Consider the following 22764-nt stretch of genomic DNA (forward strand, 5'->3'; position numbering starts at 1 on the left):
AATTTTGAGTACTTGATTTTTTAAATAGTGACCATTCATTAACAAGTGATAGCTACAGCATTTTAACACTTAAAGAACCTCATGTGATTACTATGTTGTCAGTGTTTGCATTTCTTTTTGTTGGAACCAGATTAATATGTTAGTCTCACTTCTTTAACTGTGTGATGCAGGACCCATGAGAGTTAATTCACAGGCTCACCACTATGCTGACATAAATTATCTATTGCATTTCATACCCTAAATATACTTTATCATTTTCATTTAAAAGTTACCAATTATTCATTGTAAGTTGCAGCTCTGAACAGAGAAGCAAAACTTGAGAACTTTGTTCTCAAGACTATCTGAGCTTTGATAATCCACGTTCTAAGAGGCTTTCCAGCTCTGGCACTGTGTGGTGTTATGGCCCAAGGGTGTTCCAAGTGTATGTTCTACAGACTTTGGTGGCTGTTACCACTTGTTCTACAGATCTTCCCAGCTGGTCTTATTTCTTGCTTCTCCCAGGCTTGTCACACTCTATGCTCACATCTCATGGAGACAATTTCTATTCTCTGACTCTGATCACCTCTCACTGTGTTCTAAAGTCCTTCCCAAGTTTGATATTCTAGGTTGGAGGACTCCACTGATTTTAAATTTCCTCCAGCTCAGATGTTCTGTTTTGGACATACTCTCTCAAGTCTTCTATTTTGGCTTCTATGCCAACTCCCAGTTATAATATTCAGAGCCTGAACTGGCATCTCAGTCTTGAAACTATTCATTATGCTGATACAAATTATACTGAAATATATCTCTTGCACTAAATATACTTAATTTTTTTTAACTCTGAGCAAAGAAACAAAACTCCTTCCCTGAAATGGTATTGTATGTTCTCAAGACCATCTGTTTTAAGTTTCCCCAGCCACTTCTAGTCCTGACATTCTATGCCCTCTTACTTGTTCTGTCTTCCCAGCTCTGACATTCTCTTCTTTATGGATTCTTCCAGGCCTGATGTTCTGCATGTCTAGATCCTACTGAATCAAGCAACAGTTTTCTGGCTCTGACCATCTCTCACTTTCTTTGATCTTAAGTCTCTCCGAAATTTAAAATTCTGAGTGTCCCATCTAGCTCCTGTCCCATTGATTCTAAACTGCCTCCAAGTTCAGACATTGTATGTTGGGCACAACCTCTCATCTCATATTCTGACTTCTTTGTCAGTGTTCATTTCTGATATTTAAGTCTGGACTGTCAGCTCAGCACTGACACTCTCCATTCTAAGCTCCATCCAGTCTCCAAAATACTCTCTTGAAAGACACCTCCAAGTCGGATACTATTCTCTAAGAACCATTGCAACTCTGTTATTTTATTGTTAAACTTGCCTTCTACCACCTCTTCTCTAGGGTTATTTTCCTTTTCACTTATTGTTTTACTATATTAAATTACATATATAGTATATATTAGCAATACAGTTATTTGAGAGCACAAATTTTCTTTTTGTTTTATTTTTTCAGTAAGTTGATCATTCATTAATAATAATAATAGGACATCTAAAGTAGCCTTAATTATTGAAGCTACTACATGCAACTATTTTTACCTTTAAAAAAATGGAACCAGGTTTGGCACAGTATGCTTGCCCTTCCTCTTTCTGATTCTGTGAAGTAGAGTATGTTTTAATTCAGATCGACTTTGTGCTGATATAAATTATATTGTTATGTTTTAACTTATATTGTAAGTATCATTGTTGTTTACATTTTCCCATTCAACCTCTGAGCACAGAAACAAAACTTATTTTGAGTGCTGATAATCCAGAAGAGCCCTTCCAGCCCTGACATTATGAGGTTTTATGGCCAAAGCTAGTCCTGAGATTTGAGGCTGTTGGGGCTTTTTTGAACTTTGATATCTTTTCTTCTACCTGCCTGGCCAGCTCTGACAGTCTTGACATACTGTGTGCTCACATCTCGGGGTATCAGACAATTTCACTTCTGTGGCTCCGACCACCTCTCCCTTTCTGAGTTCTCAGGTCACTACTGAGCTTGACATTCTAGGTTGGAGAGCTGCATTATTTCTAAATTGTCTCCATACTCAGACATTCTATGTTGGGCACACCTTCTCAAGCCTCATATTCTGACTTCTATGTGGGCTCCCAGTTCTGATTTTCAGAACCTGGAATGCCGTCCCAGCCTTGAAATCCTCCCTTCTATCCTCTATCCATTCTCCAGTGTTCTCTTGGAAGGCACCTCCAAGTTAGATATCGTTTCTAAAGTCTCTTCTAATTATTTTATGTTCAAAAGCCTGTCTTCTGATATTCTACAATTTTTCCCTTTTCACTCATTTTATCAGTTTTAGTATATTAAATATTTAAGATCACAGATTGCTTCCCCTGGGAATCCTGGGTACTTACCTTTTTTTTTCTTTTCAATACATTCGGCCCATTCGTTAATAATTGTAATTTCTACAGCAGCCTTACTCCCTTTAATGTACTGTATGCTTTTTACTTTGTCAGTTATTTTGTTTTTCATTTTACTGTTTTCCTTTTCATCCAGGTTAGGCACTCTATATTAAAATTTCTCCTTTGGCTATCTGATTCAGGACATGAGTTTTAATTAAGGATCACCATTGTGTTTATAGATATATTGAAATGTGTTGCATTTCATACCATAAATATACTTTTGAATGCTTTCTAAATTTACTTTTTCTTCCCTGTAACTTGGACAAGATTCCTTCCCAGCAATGGTATCATGTCTTCTCTGGATGATAATCAGAGCCTGTTAATCTATGTTCTAAAAGCCAGCTAAGCTCTGACAGTGTGTGCTTTTTTTCGCCAAAACTAGTCCTGATACTGTATGTTTTAAGAGCTTTCGGAGCTCTGATAGCCCCTCTTTTTAAGTGCTTTCCAGCTCTGCCACTCCCTTCTTTCTGGATTCTCCTAACTCTTACCTACTGTGTGCTCAGATTGTACTGAATAAGACAATTTGTTTTCTGGCTATTATCTCCCACGTGATGTGTTTTTAGGTCCCTCACTCCTCTGACATTAAGGTTAGGAGGACGCCATCTAGTTCAGGCACTCTTGATAATAAATTGCCTCTAAGTTCAGTCATTCTATTCTATTGCACAGGCCTTCTCAGGTATGATATCCTGGCTTCTGAGCCTGGCCTGTCATCCCACTGCAGAGATTCTCCATTCTAATCTCTATCCAGCTTCCAATATATTTTCTTACAATGTCTCTCCAAATCATACAATCTACGTTCTAAAGACTTATTTTTTGTTCAGAGTTCCCTCACTGTGGTGATAGTTAAGCTTCCCTCTCCCACTTTTCACTTAGTCAGTTTTAGTATACCGTATTACATATATGTCTTAGCAATGCAATTATTTAAAATCACAAATGGTGTTCCTTTTAAAACTGGGCACTTAACACCTTATTGGTTAACACTCCCCATTTACTACCAATATCAATAGATTATCTGCAGCACTCTTGCCCGATTAAGGCTGCGCATGTAATGTTTTTTTTTAATTATTTTGGATTTTCAGCCAACTATGGTAATAAACATATTTTACCTTTCCTTATTGACTGTTTCAGGACCTGACTTTGAAACCAGAGCATCAGAAATTGTGCTGATGCCATATTGAAACTTATGCTGTATGTCAAACCTTAAAAATTGTTTCTTACTGTTTTTAACTTTTACCTGTCCCTCCCCGTAAATGGGAACCCTAAGCAATGGTATTGTGGGTTCTCAAGATCATCTGAGCTCTACAAGAGCTTTGTTCTAAGTTTCCTTAGCTCTGACACTCTGATGTTTTAAAGCCACTCCTACTCCTTACATTGTATGTTATAAGGGCTTTCCTGGCTTTGATATCTTTTTTCTAAGTTTTCTGACTGCTCTGACATTCTCTTCTCTCAGATCTAACACTCTATATACACACATCCCATGGAATCAGACAATTTCTGAGCTAGCTCTGACTTCTATCACTTTCTATGATCTAAGGTCCTCCTACCTTTGACATTCCAGGTACCAGGGTCCCTTCTAGTTCTTGATTCTAAATTTCCTCCAAGTTCATTAATTTAATGACATTTTATGTTCCATATATCCTGAGCTCTTATATTCTGGCTTCCTTGTCAACTACCAGCTTTGTCATTCAGAGCCTGTACTTTATTTTTTCAGTAAATACTGAACATTAACAGTAATAGTGATATCCATTGCAGCCTTAACCCTTTAAGATACTGCATGCAATTACTGTACTTTCAATGACTGTTTTTCCTTTTTTTAAACTGGAGCAAGATTAGGCATTGTGTGATCACCTTTACGCTGTGAGTTGTAGGACATGAGTTTTAATTCCGGGCATCACTACTGTGCTGATATTAGATTATACTGAAATACATATTGTATTACATACCATAAATACACTCTATTATTATTTAAAAATTTTTCTTGTCCCTCTGCATGACTTGGACCTCAGAGCACACTGTGAAGACCCCTTATCAGCAATTATACTGTGTTCTTAGGACTTTCTCAGCTCTGACAATTTGTGTTCTAAGAGGCCTGTCGGCTCTGACCCTCTCAGTTTTTAAAGAGACTTATAATCTTGAAACTGTATATTGTAAAGGCTTTCCTAGTAGCTAATCTAACATTTATATAGTACCTACTGTGTGTACTTTACAAACAGCTCTGATATTCCCTTTTCTATGGCTTCTCCCAGGACTGACATTCCATATGCTCACATCCCATGGAATCAGACAAGTTCCCTTTTCAAGCTGAACATCTCACAGTCTCTGGGTTCTAAGGTCTCTCTTAATTTTACTATTCTAGCTTTCAGGGCACAATTCATATTAGGCATTCTTGATTTTAACTTTCCTCCAAGTTCAGACATTCTATGTCCTACTTGCTCCCCCCCCCCACCAGGACTGAAATTTTATACTCTAAACTCTTTCCAAATTCCAACATATTCTCTTCAAATGCGCTTCTATATCAGACATTTTATGTCCTAAACACTCTCCCAGCTGTCATTTTATGTTCAAAGACTCATTTCTGTGACATTCAAGGGTTTTTTTTCTTTTCACTTATTCTGTTATAGCAAATTATATATGTCTTAGCAATACAATGTTTTAAATCCACAAATGGTGTCCTATTTTTCAAAGTGGGTTTTTATTGAAACAGTTTGTTTCAATAAAACAGTCCTTATTCATTACCAATTAAAGCAATATGAATTGTAGTCTTACCAGAACATTTTCTTTTGCATGGAGTTAGCTTGTCTGATAGGTTTGTTTCGAGTCAGCTAAGGCAATATGTTTTTAACTGTCCAATTTGTTTGTGTTTCAAGAACAGTTTTAATTCAGAGCATCACCATTGTTCTTTTATAAATTATATTGAAACGTGTTGTACCTCCTATTAAAAATAGCCTGAGTCATTGTTTTTGACATTACCTCTCCCTCCTCATAGTTTACAACCTGAGTACATAAATAAAACTTTTTGCCAGTGATGATACTGTGTGTTCTCGGGACCATCTCAACTCTAATAATATATGTTCCAAGAGCCCTCTCAGCTCTGACTGGCTGATATGGCCATAAATAGTCCTGCAATGGTATGTTTTAGGGGCTTTCCTAGACAGGTATCCCTTGTTATTAATGTCAGCTCTGACCCTTTCTTCTCTGTGGCTTCTCTCAGGCCTTACATTCTACATACTCAGCATCCTATGGAGTTAGCCAATTTTTGTTCTCTGGCTCTGTTCATCTCTCTCACTTTTTTTGTTCTAAAGTCCTTCCCAGGTTTGATATTTCAGGTTCCAGGGTCCAATCCAGCTCAGGGACTTTTGATTCTAACTTGCCTTCAAGTTCATTCATTTTATGATTGAATGTTTGACATATTTTTCAAGGTCTGATATTCTGTCTTCCATGTTTTGACATTTGGAGCCTAGACTGTTGTCCCACAGTGAAATGCTCTGTTCTAAGCTCTCACTAACCTCCAATATGTGTTCTTGAAATGTGCCTCCAAGTAAAAAATGGTGTTCTATAAACCTTCCCAGACTTGTGATTTTATTTTCAAAGACCCTCCCTCCTCAGATACTCTAGGGTCTTTTTTCTTTTTCACTTATTTATCCAATTATATGTGTCTTAGCAATATAATTCTTTAAAATCACAATTGTTTCCCTTTTCATAATTCTGTACTTACCTTATTTTTTCAATACATACAGCCCTTTCATTAACATTAAGAGTAATATTTACAGCAACCTTTAGACTTCAAGAGACTGCATGCAATTACTTTTTGGTTGTTTTTTTTCTTTTCTTTGTTGTCTTTTGGAGTCAGATTAGGTACCGTATGGTCACCTTTCCACTTTGGTTTTGTGATTCAGTGTGTGAATTCTAATTCAGAGCATCATCATGAAACATATGTTGCATCTTGCACCCTAAATGTAATTTTAAAAATATACCTGTCCCTCCCCGGGAGCACAAAAACCAAACTATTTGCCAGTGATGATGGTATATATTCTTAGTACCATCCCAGCTCTGACAATCTGTTCTACGGTTCTCCCAGCACTGACAATCTTTGCTTTTAGGGCCACTCCTAGTCCTGACATTGTATGTTCGATGGGTTTTCCTGCCTCTGATATCCCTTGTTTAATCTTTCCTGAGGGCTAGGCTATCCTCTTCTTTGTGGTTTCTCCCATCTCCCACATCTGATCTTCTACATGCTCAGATCCCACTGAATTAAACAACTGGTGTTTTCAAGCCCTGGCCTCTTTTCACCTCCTGTGTTCTAAGGTCCCTCCCACTCTTGATAATTCTGAACACCAATGTAGCTCAGGCGCTCTTGATTCTAAATTGCCCTTAAGCTCAGATATTTTATCTACATGGCCTCACAAGTCTGATATTCTGACTCCTATGTCAATGTTCAGTTTTGACATTCAGAGCCCAAATTGCCTTCCCAGGGCATAAAGTCTCTATTCTTAGCTCTAGTCAACCTTGGCCAAGTCAGACATTCTGTTTTGTAAAGATTTTCCCACCCCTGTCATTTTATGTTCAAAACCCCTCCCTTCTATTTTTTTGCCTTTTATTACATTAAATTAAATATAGGTATCAGCACAATGATTTAAAATTAAAAATGTATCCCTTTAGAATTGTTAACTTTTTTTCAATAAATACTCTCTGTTCATTAAAAATAACAGTTGTCTCTACAGTGGCCTTGCCCCTTGAAAACACTGCATGAAATGACTTTTTTGGTCTGTTATTTTTTTTTCTTTTCACTGTTTTGTTTTGGACACTGTATGTTAACCTTTCCTCACTGGCTGCGTTTGGAGCAATGAATTTTCATTTCAAGTATCACCATTGTGCTGATACAAATTATAGCTTGCTTAGCTCTGGCATCCCTTGTTCTATTTGCCTTCCCAGCTCTCATATATTCTATAGTTAATCTCAGGTTTGATATTCTGTGTGCTAAGATCCTACTGACTCAAACAATCTGAGTTCTCAGGCTCTGTCCAGCTTCCATTTGATATTCTAAAGTCCCTTCTACCTCTGGTATTCCAGGTTCTAGGGCTTCATTCAGCATTCTAGTTTTCCTGCAAGCTCAGATATGTTATGTTTAGTGTGCCCTCCCAGGTCTTATATTCTGGCTTCTGTGTGAGCTCCTACTTCTGATAATCAGGCCTGCATCTGCTATCTCAGTGCTGAAATTCTCTATTCTAAACCCTAGCCAACCCCCAATATATTTTCTTGAAAGGTACCACCAAGACTAGACAGTCTATGAATATTTTATATTCTAAGGCTGCTCCTTCCTCTCACAATCTAGGATTTTTTTCATTGTTCATTTGGTTTTATTACATTATGTTACATATGTCTTAGCAAAATAATGATTTAAAATCATGAATGATGTCCTTTTGAATCCTGTGTACTTACCTTAGTTTTTTTTAAACAATAAAAAGTTCCCATTCATTAACAATAAAATAGTAATGTCAGCAGCAGTTTTACTCCATCAAGTCACTGTATGGAATTACTTTTTTGTTGATTGTTTTTACTTCACTTTTTTGGTTTTGTTTTTAAGCCTGACCAGGCCTAGTGTATTCACCTTAGCTCTTTGTCTGTGAGGTTCAGGACTTGAGTTATAATTTCCAGCATTACCACTGTGCTGGTATAAGTTACATTGAAATATGTGTTCTATTTAATTCTCTAAGCATGCTTTGCTATTTATTATTTTCTTTAATTTGGATACCTTTCACTCCAAACACCTGGCCCACTGAGCACCTAAATTTAACAAAGCAAATTCCTTCCCTGTTTTGATATTCTGTCTAAGGCCCTTACCAGCCCTGACAATCTCTTCTCTATGGCTTCTCCCAGGCCTGATAGTTTCTTGACTAATATCTCACTGATTTGCATACTGTGTGTTCTCAAGTTCAGATCATCTCTTACTTTCTGGGATCTAAGGTCTCTCCAACCTCTGATAGTCCAGGCTCTAGGCCCCCATCAAGTTCAGGCACTGTTGCTTCTAAATTTCCTCCAAGTTGGGCCATTCTATGTTCTAAGTGACCTCCCTGGTCTGATATTGGCTTCTATGTTGTCAACTTCAATTTTTGTCATATGGAGCCCTGAATGCCTTTCAAGATCTCTAGCAGCCCCTATATTTCATCTTGAGAGGCATATTCCAGTCCAGATACTGTATGTTCTGATGGCCCTCAAAGCTCTGAAATTCTATGCTATAAGGCCACTCCCTAGTATGATAGTCTAACTTTTTTTCTTCTCACTTTCATTTCCTTTTATTTTATAATACTGAATGTCTCTTATCAATATAATGATTTAAAAGCAAAAATGAGGTCCCTTTTAAATACTCTGTACTTAACACCTACCTTATTTGTTTCAAAAATAGTCCCCATTCATTACCAATAATACAAATGTCAATAGCAGTCCTACCGGAACAAGACAGATCATGGAGTTAATTTTTTTTTAAACCAGATGAAGTACTATATTTTACCTTTCCTTTTTGGGTATGTGGTTCAGGATGAGTTTTAATTCAGAACAACATCACTGCACTTATATAAATGAGGACTCTTACAATATGTGTTCCCAGACACTAGCCATCTCTCACTTTCTGTATTTGAGGCTCCCTTCCACCTCTGAAATTCCAGGTTCCCTGGCCCCATGCAGCTCAAGAATGTCTGACTCTAAACTGCCTCCTAGCTCAGACAGTCCATGCTCTTTGTCAATACCCAGTTCTGACGTTCAGACCCAGACTACCTTCATAGTGCCCGAAGTTCAGACCCAGACTACCTTCGTAGGGCTGAAAGTCACTATGTTCTACCCAATGTCTTATCCTCAAAGGCAGCTCCAAGCTCAGCTATTCTGGCTTCTGAAGACCCTCCTTCTCTGATAGTCTAAGGGTTTTAATCTTATCACTTACTAATTCAGTGTTATCATATTACATATCTGTCTTAGCAATACAATGATTTAAAATCTCAAATGATGTTTCTTTAAAATCCTGTGTACTTACCTTATTTTTCAATACATATTCCACATTTATTAAACAATAACAGTAACATCAACAGCAGTCTTACCCCATCATGGCAATGCATGTAATTACTTTTTTTTCATTTTTTTTCTTTTCTTTTTTTTTTAGCCAGATTAGGCATTGTATGTTCAACTTTCTTCTTTGGCTGTGTGTTCAGGACCTGAGTTTTAATTCAGAGTATCACAATTGTGCTGATAGAAATGATATTGAACCATAAATATACTTTGTATTTTTAAAAATAAATTTACCTGTCCCTCCCAATACCTATGTCATAGGGTAAATTAAAAAAAAAACCACACATAACCACCCTCCTTCCCACATGACATTATGTGTTCTAAGTCCCTTTTCATGTCTCAAAATCTCTTTTCTATGAGCTCTGCCAGCTCTGCTTTTAAGGAAGCTCTTAGTAGTGACATTCTGTATGAGAATGACTCTCCTGACTTTAAAATTCTCTTCTTCTAAGGACCTTCCTAGCTCTGAAATTTAACGTCTCTATGACTATATGACTACTCTCAACTCTGGCATTAGGTTTGCTAAGATCCTAATAACTTGGACAGGTTCTGACCATCTCCCACTTTCCGTGGTCTAAAGCAGTGGTGCCAGACTCAATACAAATGAGGGCCACTAGTCCACACATAAGGATCCCTAAGAGCCACATACTGACTTGACTTTAAATGCAATGTTATCTATGTTTTATTGTATTTTGATTGATTTTGTTAAGTAGTTCCCAACTTCATTTTAATCTGGTTAGGAAAGCACTGGGGAGTTTTGTGGGTGTGCCCAGTGTTTGACATCTTTGGCCTAAAGGCCCTCCCAGCTTGGATACTACAGGTTTCAGGGTCTCATTTAGTTCAGGCATTCTTGATTCTCTCCAACTTCTGAAATTCTATGTTCTAAGTACCCTGGCCAGGCCTATCATTCTGAGCCCTGACTGCCCTCTCAGCTCTGAAATTCTCCATTCTACACTCTCTGGTCTCATAAACCCAGGCACGCTAAGGCTTCTCCCTTCCAGGCCTGGAATTCTATGTTTGATGGCCACAACTGGCTATGATATTTCAGGATTTTTTCCTTTTCTATTATCCACTTCTTTTTATTTTATTACATTGCACATGAGTCTTGTCAACATAATGATTTAAAAGAGAAAATGTTGTGCCTTTTAAATCCTATGCACTTACCACCTTGTTTCAATAAACACTCCCCACCAGATTAAGGCAGTATATTGGAATTACTATTTTTGTGAAGCCTTTTTCAATGGTTTTTTTCCCTAAGTAAGATAAGGCAATGAATGTCCTTTTCCCTTTGACAATGTGAATGAGGATCAGAATTTTAATTTGGAGCATCATCACTTTCTGATATAAATTGTATTGAAACATATGTTGCATCTCATAATATATACTTTATTATTGTTTAGATTTACCTGCCCCATCCTCTAGCTCAGGCCCCTGAGTACATCAAGAAAACTCCAGGACCATTTCAACTTTGCCAGTCTCTGTTCTAAGAGCCTTCCAAGCCCTGCCCTTCTGTGACATGAAGGCCACCTACTCCTAGCTCTGACCTTCTGTTTCCTAATGGCCTGAGTCTCATGTGCCTTATTTCTATGTGCCCTGCTGGCTCAGACATCTTCTCTGCTCCTTCTCCCAAACCTGACATCTGGTACTTTGCTCCCTCAGAATCAGTCTTATTCTCACGCTCCAATGCTCTCTCACCTTCTATGTTTTAGGGTACCCCCCCAATGGCTGATATTCTAGGTTCCAGATTTCCATCTAGCTCAGGCCTTCTTGGTTCTAAGTCTCCTCTGAGCTCATTCATTCTATATTCTACATTCTCTCCCAGGCCTGATGTTCTGGCTTTCCTAGCAGCAACCCATTTTGACATTTAGAGTCTGGGCCGCCACTCTAGTTATAGAATTCTATGTTCAAAACTTTCTCCCACCTCCAGTTTATCTTCTTCAAAGGCACATCCATTGCCAGACATTCTATGTTCTCAAGGTCCTCCCTCCGCTCATATTTTGGGGTATTTTTACTTCTAACTTATTTGCTAAGTTTTATTTTACTACATTATATGTGTCTTAACAATACAATAATTTAAAATCCCAAATGTTGTCGCTTTAAAATTTTGCATACTTACCTTATTTTTTCCAATAAATACTCTCCGTTCACTGGCAGCCTAACCAGAGCAAGGCAGTGCATAAATTATTTTTTTCAGGACTGTTTAGTGGGGGTGGGAGTGGGGGGAAGGGCTGTTAAAGGCACCATATTGTCACCTTTCCTCTTTGAATAGGTACACCAGGACCTGAGTTTTATTTCAGAGTGTCACCGCTGTGCTGCTAGAAATTATACTGAAATAAATGTGCATCTCATACCGTAAAGAGCATTATTGCTGTCTTGTAAATTTACCTGTGACCCCCAATATCTTGGACTCCTGAGAACATCAAGAAAACTCCTTCCCAGGGATGATACTGTGTGTTCTCAGTCTGCTAATCTGTGCTCTAAGAGCCCCTCCTCTCAGCTCGGCCACTCACGCCACTTGGTGACTCGGTGTTGGAAAGTGTCTCCTGGCTCTGATATCCCCAAGAGCACTACCTGCTCTGACATTGCTACTCCCAGGCCTGCCATTCCATAGGCTCAGATCCCAATGAGTCAGACAATTTGAGTTCCAAACTACCTTCCCCCTTCCATATTCCAGACTGGAGGCCCATTCTAGGTCAGGCACTCAATTTAAAATCACCTCCAAGCTGAGATAGTCTCAATGCCCTCCCAGGTTGGATATTCTGCCTTCTAGTTAAACCTCCAACATTATAGTCTCAGTGCCCTCCCAGGTCGGATATTCTGCCTCCTAGTTAAACCTCCAGCATTCAGAGCGATGACCACTATCCCAGTGATGAAATTCTCTACTCTGAGCTCTATCCAGCTGCCAATATGTTCTCTTGAAAGGCCAGACATCCCACATTCTAAAGACCCTCCCAGCCCTGACATTTTAGGTTCTAAGTCTCCTCCCTTTTTTGATAGTCAAGGGTTTATCCCCCCTTTTAATTTATTGGTTCAGTTTTATAACTTTAGATACAAGTCTTAAAAATAAATTATTTAAAATCCCAAATATTGTCCCACTTAAATCCTGTGAACTTACCTTATTTTTTTTTCAATAAATACTCCCCATTCATTAAGAATAATAGGAATAGCGACAGCTGTCTTACCCTTCAAGGCACTGCATGGGATTACTTTTTTGTCGGGTTTTTTTCTTTTCTTTTTTTTTTTAGGGGGGGAGCCAGATTAGGCACAGTATGTTCACGTTTCCTCTTTGTGTGGTTCACGACCTGAGTTTTAATTCAGAGCATCACTATTGTGCTGATATAAATTATATTCAAATAAATGTTGCATCTCATGCCATAAAGATACTTAATCATTTTAAAAATTTACCTATCCCTCCTAATATCTTGACCACTGAGCATCTTGTAAAACAAAACCACCAAAACCTCCTTCCCATCGATGATGATGCGTGTTCTAAGGACGAGCCCAGCTCAGATAATCTATGTCCTAAGAGCCCTCCCAGCTCAGACCCTGTGGTTTAAGGATGTTCTTCCTGACCTCGTGTTCTTAAGGCTTTCCTATATTCTAAAGGTCGATCTAACACTGACATTCAATATTCTAAGGCCCTATCCTCCTCTGATATTTGAGATTTCTTCCCCCTTTTCATTTAGCTATTTGGTTTTATTACATCACTTATGTGTCCCAGTGGTAGAATGACTGAAAATCACAAATGGTATGTACCTTTTAAACCTTTTATATCCTGTGTACTTACCTTATTTTTCAATAAATACTATTTATTCATTTACAATGATCGTAATAATCATAGCAATCTTTCCCCGTTTCTGCATGGAATTACTTTCTTTTTTTTCCTTTTCTTTGTTACAGTTTTTTGGGTTGGGGAGGAGCCAGAATAGGCTCTGTATGTTTGCCTTTCCTCTTTGAATGCTTCAGGACCTAAGTTTTCATTCAGGACATCACCATTTTGCTAATATAAATTATACTGAACTATATATTGCATCTTATACCATAAACTTCATTTTAGAATTTTACCTCTCTCTCATAATACCTTGGTCACTGAGAACATTTAAAAAACCAAACTATACTTCCTTTCCGGATATGATATTGTGTCTCCTAAGACCCTTCCCAGCTCTGCTATTTTGTGGTTTTAAGGTCATTGCTGGTTCTGACATTCTGTGTCCAAGAGCTCTCCTACCTCTGAGATTACTTGTTCCAAGGATCCAAGCACCTCTGACATTCTCTTCTCTACAGCTACTCCCAAGCCTGCCATTCTGTGTGCTAAGGTCACAATGAATAGGACAACTTATATTCTTAGGTTTACCCATGTTTTGCTGTCCATGTTCCATGGATCCCCTCACATTTGATGCCCAAGCTTGGGCGTCCCAACTAGCATAGGCACTCTTGATTCTAAAGTTGCTACAAGCTTGGATATTGTATGAACCCTTCCAGAACTGAGAGAATGTCTTCCACACCCACTAAAAGTTCAGACATTCAGAGCCAAGACTGTTCTCCAAACTAATAATCTCTATTCCAAGTTCTCTTCTAAATCAATCTCCCCTGAAAGGACATCCAAGCCGAGATGTTTTATGTATTAAGTATCCTCCCAGCCCTAACATTTTAAGTTCTAAGGCCCACACCTCTTATAACATGTTAGGGTTTTTGATTTCCTTATTTATTTTTCTCTAATTACACTGCATATGGGTCTTGGCAAAAAACTGATAGTACAAATGGCCTCCTTTTAAAATACATTGTACTTAATACCTTATAGCAGTCAATAAATATTCTTCAGCTCTTAGTAATAATAATCATAATAATCATAATAACAATAATATCACTAGCAGTCTTACCTGATCAGGGCACTATGAGGAACCGTGTGTCTTGTCAGGAATTGTTTTTATTTCTGGAGCCACATATAGGGCTGGATTTTAAATTTATACCTTTAAGCTCTGTGGTCCAGAACCTGAGTTTTAATTCAGATCATCAACACTGTCTGATATAAATTATATGGAAATAAATGTTGCATGCCTTGGCCAACTGATCACTAAAAAAAAAACAAACAAATCTCAAGGATGACATTGAGGTGTAAGGCACCACCCAGCTCTGAAAGTCTACTATGACCTCTTAGCCCCTCAGCTCTGAAATTTGGTCTTTTAAGGCTCCCCCTAAGTCAAATATTCAACATTCTATGTGCTCTCCTGCTTTGCTATCCCTTGCTTTAGATGTCATTCCAGCTCTCACATCCTCTTCCCTATGGCTTCTTCCACTGTACTATGGTCCTACTGCCTCAGACCATTTGTGTTCTCAGCCTTAGCCCAGCTCCCATTTTCTGTCTTCTAAAGTCCTTTCTACCTCCCATGTTCCAGGTTCTAAGGCCCCATCCAGATCAGGCAGTCTGGATTCCCAATTTCCTCCAAGCTCAGATATTCTATGTATCACATACTCTCCCAGGTCTGATATTTTGACTTCATTGTCTACTCACAATTGTGACATTCAAGGTCCGGACTGCCTTCCTTGTTCTGAAATTTTCTAGTCTATTTTCCTTGAAAAGTACTAAGACCTTCTCTGTGCTAAGGCCCCTCCCAGCTTTGACAGTCTTTATTCTAAGATCCATCACAGCTCTGTCATACGACTCTAAACTCTGACATTCCCTGTTCTAAGTTGTCTCCCAGCTCTGACATTCTCCGTTCTAAGGTCCCATCCTCCTATGAGTTTTGTTTTTCTCTGATTACACTGCATGTATAAGACAATAAGTGATAATACAAATGGTTTCTCTTTGAAATGGACTGAACTTAATACTTTATAGTAGTCAATAAATACTCTCCATCCATTATCAATAGCAGAAATCTCAATATAGGGTTTAACTGATCAAGGAATCACTTAGTTTTTTGGAAGTTGTTTTTAGTTTTTTGAGTTTCATAAGGGAATAAGCATTTATATAGTGCCTACTATGTGCGAGGCATTGTGTTAACACTTTTACAAATACTATCTCATTTGATCTTCAAAAAAATTGAGGTACGTGCTATTATTATCCCCATTTTAAAATTAGGAAACTGAGTCAAGGTGAGGTTAATTGACTTGCCCAAGGACCACAGAAGTAGTTAAGTGTCTGAGGCTGAATTGGAACTCAGGTCTTCCTGATTCCTTAATTTAAACCATCACCACTATCCTAACAAATTACATGGAAATAAATATTCCATTTCAAACCACAAATATCTATTGTCACTGGGTTTTCAATTAAATTGTCCCTCTCCATCTTTTAGCCCACTGAGTACATAAAAAACCCATCTTCTTAGTAATTACATTGAGAGTTCTGAGGCTCTTCTCAGCTCTGAAGATCCACATTCTATGACCCAGCCTCAGCTCCGATATTCTGTTGTTGGTTTTTAAGACATCTCCCAGGTCAGACATTGTGGATTCTATGGCTACTCTAAGGCCTGTGTTAAGATCCCACTGTCTCTGTTCCTAAGTTCTCACCATCTCCTACCTTCTGTGCTCTAAGGCACCTCCCATGTCTGATATTACAGGTTCCAGATCCCCCTTCAGCATAGACACTTTTCATTCTCAATTTCTTGCCAGCTCAAATACTGTGTACCGCATACACTGCCAGGTCTCATCTGGCTTCAGCATTCATTCTCAGTTCTGCTTAGCCAGCTCTAATACTCTGTATTCTAAGCTCTCTCCTATCTATACCATTTTTCTTTCAATAACACTTCAAGGCCAAGACTAATAACTCTGATAGTTGATGGTCAAAGGCAACACCTTATCCTAAAATTCTAGAATTTTCTTTTCACCTATGTATTTAATTTTATCTTATTAAAATGATTATGCCTCATCAATACAATGACTTAAAAAGAGAGGAGAAAGGGAAAGGAATAATCATTTATATGGTGCCTACTACATGCCAGGCACTGTGTAAGTGCATTAAATATATTATTTTTATTCTCACAACAACCTATGATGTGAGTGCTGTTGTTATCGGCATTTTACAGTTGAAGAAACTGAGATTAATTAACTAATTAAGAGGTTAGTTAATTCAGTGTATGGCCAAGTATATCAGACAGTCACCACTTACCTGATATAAATTATATGGAAATGCATTTTCCATTTCAAACCACAAATATCTTTTGTTATTGAGTTTTCTATTAGACTGTCCCTCTCCATGGCTTGGGCCACTGAATACATTACAAAAACCTATCTTCTCAACAATAATGTTGAGTTCTAAGGCACCTCCCAGCTCTGAAGATCTCTGTTCTATGATTCCCCACATGAGGCCCACAATATTTGAAGTGCAGCCAAATCAGATTAAAATGTAAATGTGGAAATTTGAAAATATGTAAAAATAGAAATATTTAACAAAATAAATAAAATACAATAAAACCTAAATAACATTATATTTTAAAACTAAGTCAATATTGCAGCCCACAGGGATCCTTACGTACAGTTTTATGGCTCCCATTAACATGTGAGTTTGACACCACTGGTCTAAGGCAACACCTACTCTGAAATTCTACGTTTTTCTTTTTGTTTCTGTATTTCTTTTTGTCTTAGTGAACTTTATATGTCTCTGTAAGAAATTGATTTAAAAGTGGAAATACTATGCCTTTTACATATAATGGTATTGTTTATCCTTCATGCTCAAAGAGGACCAAAATGACATCACTGTGTCGGGGGTCAATGTACAGTATGTCTGGCTGTGGCTGATCAGACTAATACGTGCTTGGAAGGCTCTACCACAGGTCAGGCACAAATAGTCTGTATGACCATTTAGGAGGGAGATGTCTCTAAATTGGTCCATCTTACATTTCTTTTGAGTAACCCCAATTCTGCTTGGCTCATAGAGCACAGGTCTTTCTATTCCTCATACTTTACCACTAGCAGGATTCTCATTTAAAGGAATCAAAATTTTTTTCTAATTTTTGAGACAGATAAGACCATATATCTTAACTATTCTACCTTCCTGAGATGGGTGGGAAACTGAATTGTAATTCCTAGCATCACCTTTGCGTTAATCTAAATCATACTGAAATAACTGCCACAATTCTTACCATAAATAAACTATGTTATTGTTTTTAATTACCCATATGTTCCCCATGTACTGTCCACTCCTTCTCAGCTGTGATCCTGCTAATTCTAAGGCCCATGCCAAGACTGAAAATCAGTGTTCTAAGTCTTCTCTCAGCTTGAACATTATGTGGTTTTCAGGCCACCCCTGAAGCTGACATTTAGCATTCTATGTGATCTCTTAGCTCTGATAGCCTCTTTTTAAGTGCTCTCCCAGGTCTGACATTCTTTTCTTTGTGGCTACTCTCAGGCTTCCTCGTCTGTATGATAAGGTGCCAATGGCACAGACCATTTTTCTTCTCTGGCTCTGTCCACCTCTCACTTTCTGTCTGCTAGTGTCCTTTCTACCTCTGCTATGTCAGGGTCTAGGGCCCCATCCAGATCAGGCATTCTGGATTCTAAATTTCCTCCAAACTCAGATATCCTATGTGTTACATACTGTCCCAGGTCTCATATTCTACCTTCAATACCTACTCCCAGTTTTGAAATTCAAGGCCCAGACTACCTTCTTTATTGTAAAATTGACAATCCCTTGAAAGGTACTTTCTGGCCAAGATATTCTATATTTGAAGGATTCTAACAGCTCTGACATACTATGTTCTAAGGCCCTTCCCTGGTTTATAATCTTTGTTCTTTTTTTCTTTTCATCTATTTATTTATTTTTATCTAATAATACAATGTATCCTAGAAATGATGATTTAAAAGCATCAATATTGTTGCTTTTAAATACATTGTCATTTACACCTTATTATAGTCAAGAAATACTCCATATTTTTTACCAGTAGCAGTCCTAAGCATTCAGGAAACTAGATCGAATCAAATTAATGCCCATTTGTTACTTTGATTTGATTTCATTTGATTTGCTATGCAGTTCTGCCCTTTGAACCCAAATATTCCAATATCTAAGCTCTTCTCTCCCTCAAACTTTCTCCCTTAAATGGCACTGCCTAACCAAGACTTTCTATGTGCTTAGGACTCTACAAGCCCTGAAATTTTTTGGTCTAAGGGCCAATTCTCTGAGGATATTCCATAGATTTATCGGTTTGTATATTTTTCTCTTATTGCATTGCCCATGGGTCTGGGTCAAAAAGTAACAGCATAAATGGTCTCCCTTTAAAATGCACTTCTAATACCTTATAGTAGTCACCAGATACTCTCCATCCATTCTCAATAACAGGAATATAAATAGTCTTACCTGATCACAGTACTCCAAGGTATTACTTGACTTGTCAGGGATTGTTTTTTATTTCTTGGAGCCATAAGGCACTCAAATATAAACTTATACCCTGGACCATCTGGGCCAGGATCTGAGTTTTAATTCAGACAATCACCACTCTCATAATATGAATTGCGTAGAAATAAATACAGCATTTCAAGCCACAAACATCCTTTGTTACAAGAATTTCCATTAAGCTATCTCTCTCGATGCCTTGGCACTCTCAAAACATGACAAAACCCATGTTCCCAAGGATGCCCTTGAGAGTTCTGAGGCGCTTTCCAACTCCAAAAATCCAGATTCTATCACACCTCCTAGCTCTGTTGTTACATAATCCTCCTACACCAGAAAATCAAAATCCAATGTGCTCTCTTGCTTTGCTACTCCTTGTTCTAGGTGCCCTTCCAGCTCACATCCTCTTCTCTCTGGCTGTATTCAGGATCCATAGTCTCTGTGTAAAGGTCCCAATGGCTCAGAATATCTTTACTCTCTGGCTCTCTCTCCCACCTTCTGTCTTCTAAAGTTACTCTTCCCCCTCCTATTCCAGGATCTAAGGCCCAATCCGGATCTGGAAATCTGGATTTTACATTTCAGCCAAGCTCAGATATTCTATTTTTTACATACTCTCTCTAGTTGATATTCTGCCTTCAGTGTCCACTTCCATATGTGACATTATGCCTACCCCTGTTCTGAAATTTTCTATACTACCTTCCCTCCCCTCTCTACTATTTTCCGTAGGAAGGAACTTTCTAGCCATGACATTCTGTGTGCTAAGTACTCTAACAGCCTTAATATTCTATGTCCCACCCTGCTCTAAAATCTAGGCCCTTTTATCTTTTTATTTGTTTTAGAAGACTGCAAATGTGTGTTAGTAATATAATGATTCAAAAAACTAATGTCTCTTTTAAATATACTCCCTTGAAAAGTTATTGTTAGGCAAAAAATACTGGCTATTCATTACCAATAGCAATCTCAAGTCATCAAGGATCTGCATGGAATGAAATTGATAACCTTTTGGGGGAATTTTTGTTTTTTCTCTCATGTCCTTTTGCCCTCCCAGCTCTCTTCTGCCTGGAATATTCTCCCTTGAATGGCACTTCCCAATGTGCCAAGGACCTCCATCTTCTGATATCTTATATTCCAAGGACAAATCTTCCTGTTATGTGTTCTATTCACTTACTGGTTCATTTTTCTCTTCTCGCACTGTCCCTGGGTCCTAGTAATAAAGTGACAGCGCAAATAATCTCCCTTTAAAATACTTAGTACCTTATGGCAATCAATTAATACTCTCTGTCTATTCCCAACAGTAGTAATGTTAATATCAATCTTACCTCATCAAGGCTCTATAATGAGTCATTTGTTTAGTTGGGAGGTTTATTTTAAAAAAAATTTAAGCTATATGAGGCATTGTATTTTTTAAACTTATACTTTTACTGTTGTGATGCATGACATGAGTTTTAATTCAAACAAATGTCACACTCCTGGTATAAATTAAATGGAAATAAACCTTACACTTCAAATGACAAATCTTTTTTTGTTTCTGGGGTTTCAATGAACCTATTTATCCCCATGCCTTGGCACCCTAAGGGAAAAATCCCCAACTTCTCAAGGGTGATGACACGGAGAGTTCTGCTACTCCTACTGGCTTGAAAACCCAAGTTCCCTGGGCCCTCTTACCTCTGTGATTTCTGATGCCTCCTACATGGGACATTTAGCATTCTGTGAGTTGCCTTTTACATGGACTATTCTTCAAAGGTTATTGGAGGCAATGAATGCCCATAGGCATGATCAAGAGCAGTATTAAGTAATCAAGGAAATGCACTGAATAATGCATTATATAATATAATAATTTGTTTTTTGATATTGTGCAGTTCTTCCAACTGTGGTCTAATATTCCATAATCTAATTTCTTTTCTACCTGGAACATTCTCCCTTGAATGGCACTACCTAACCAAGACATTCTATGTGCTAAATTAGAGGCAGCTAGGTGGCTCAGCGGATAGAGTGCTGGGCCTGGAGACAGGAAGACCTGAGTTCAAATCCAGCCTCACACACTTACTAGCTGGGTGACTCTGGGAAAGTCACTAAATCTTGTTTGCCTTAGTCTACTGGAGAAGGAAATGGCAAACCACTCCAATTATCTCTGCTAAGAAAACCCCATGGACAGTATTAACGTGTTATGGTCCATGGGGTCACAAAGAGTGGGACAGGACTGAACAGCAACAACAAATGTAGCTTTTGAAGTCACAAATATACTTTGTCACTAGAATTTCAATTAACCTGTCTCTCTTCATTCCTTGGTTCCCTAAGAATATGAAATAACCCATGTTCTCAAGGATGCCATGGAGAATTCTGTCCTCACTCTAATGATAGTACTCTAAGCTCTCTACTACTTGGAAAATTCTCCCTTGAATGGCACCTTCTAACACCAAGTCTTTCTGTATGCTTAGGGTCCTCATGGCTCTGACGATATGTGTTCCAAGGGCAAGCCCTGCTATGATATTCTATCCATTTGTTGGGTTAGTTTTCTCTTATTGCACTGTTCATGGATCTTAGTTATAAAATGACAGTACAAACAGTCTCTCTTTCAAATGCTTTAGACTTAAAAGCTTATGGTAGACAGTGAAGACTCTCCACCCATACCTCCAAACAGGAATTCATTAGTAGGTTTTACGTGATCAGGACACTACAAAGAACTATGTCTTTTCTCGGGGCCTATTTTTATTTTGTGGAGTCATATGAGGTACTAGATTATAAACTTATACCTTTGATTCTGTGGTCTGGGACTTGATTTTTAATTCTTATAGTCACCACTCTCCTGATATAAACTATTTGGAAATAAATATAGCATTTCAAGTCTCAAATTTCCTTTGGTAGTAGGATTTCAAATATCCTGTCCTGCTCTATGTCTTGGTGCCCTAAAAATATTTTTTTAAAAACCTTCTCATGGATGCCACTGAGAGGTATAAGACCCCTTACTAACTCTGAAAATCTAGGTTCTATCACACCTCCTAGCTCTGTTCTTACAGAACCCACCCACACCAGAAATTCCATGTTCCATGTGCTCTCTGGCTCTGACACCCCTTGTTCTAGCTCTCACATTCTCTTTTCTATGGCTACTCTCACATCGCATACTCTAAGCAGTAAGGTCCCCTTGGTTCAGACTATTTTTGTTCTATGGCTCCATCTAGCTACCACTTTCTGTGTTTTAAAGTCCTTCCTATCTCTCATTCCAGGTTCTAGGACTGGGTAGTTCTTATTCAATCTATCCCTGGAATATTCTCCCATGAATGGCACCTCCCAGTCCAGACTATTTATGTGCTAAGGATTGTCCTAGTTCTGACATAGTATGTTTTAAAGGCAAACACATACATGAAATTCTATCCATTTCATAGGTTGTTTTTCTCTTATTGCACTGCCCATCTATTAAGTTATGGTAGTGAACAAATACTCTCAATCACTTTCCAATAACAGGAATTTCAAGAGCAGTCTTACCTATCACTGATATCCTGTATTCTAGGTACCCTCCCAGCTCTCACTTTTTCTCCTTTCTGGCTAGTTTCATGGCCCATGTTCTATATACTTATGCTCACAGGCTCACACTATTTTTTATTTTCTGGCTCTGTCCCTCCTAACTTTGATAGTCCTGGTTTAGAGCTCATCTAGATCTAAGTTTACCTTCTAAATTTTGTCCAGCTCTAACTGGAGCTTCAATCAACCCATCTCCCTCTATTCCTTGGCACCCTAAGAATATAAAAACCCATCTTCTCAAGGATGACATTGAGATTTCTATGGCCCAAGTATGCTCTGAAAATAATCTAAATTCTACTGTCTTTCTTACCTGTCTAATTTCAGACATTCAGCAGTCAATGTGCTCCCTTTTAAAGGAACAGTACTTCAAAAGTTATTGTGGGCAATAAATTCTTCCTAGACATTGCCACTAGCAGTACTTAGTAATCAAGTATCTGCATAGAATGAA

General features: G+C 38.1%; 1 long non-coding RNA gene across 6 annotated transcripts in view; it reads right to left on the bottom strand.

The window, feature by feature from the left end:
- Window positions 1–22764, bottom strand: part of LOC118833059 — a 74312-nt gene that overhangs the window by 12530 nt on the left and 39018 nt on the right. The window contains exons 11-15 of one of the 6 annotated variants that reach the window (XR_005009271.1): window positions 14356–14549; window positions 12658–12777; window positions 9511–9624; window positions 8806–8865; window positions 1610–1624 (exon numbers count right to left, since the gene is read on the bottom strand). The exons of 1 other annotated variant lie outside the window; for it this stretch is intronic. This is a non-coding gene — a long non-coding RNA (uncharacterized LOC118833059). Of the gene's footprint in view, window positions 1–1567; window positions 1625–8805; window positions 8866–9510; window positions 9625–12590; window positions 12778–14355; window positions 14550–22764 lie in introns of those variants that run through there. 4 more of the 6 variants (XR_005009272.1, XR_005009270.1, XR_005009273.1 and 1 more) reach the window with 4 other exon arrangements.

The sequence above is a fragment of the Trichosurus vulpecula genome (genome assembly GCF_011100635.1).
Source record: "Trichosurus vulpecula isolate mTriVul1 chromosome X unlocalized genomic scaffold, mTriVul1.pri SUPER_X_unloc_1, whole genome shotgun sequence".
In the NCBI taxonomy this organism is placed as follows: domain Eukaryota; kingdom Metazoa; phylum Chordata; class Mammalia; order Diprotodontia; family Phalangeridae; genus Trichosurus; species Trichosurus vulpecula.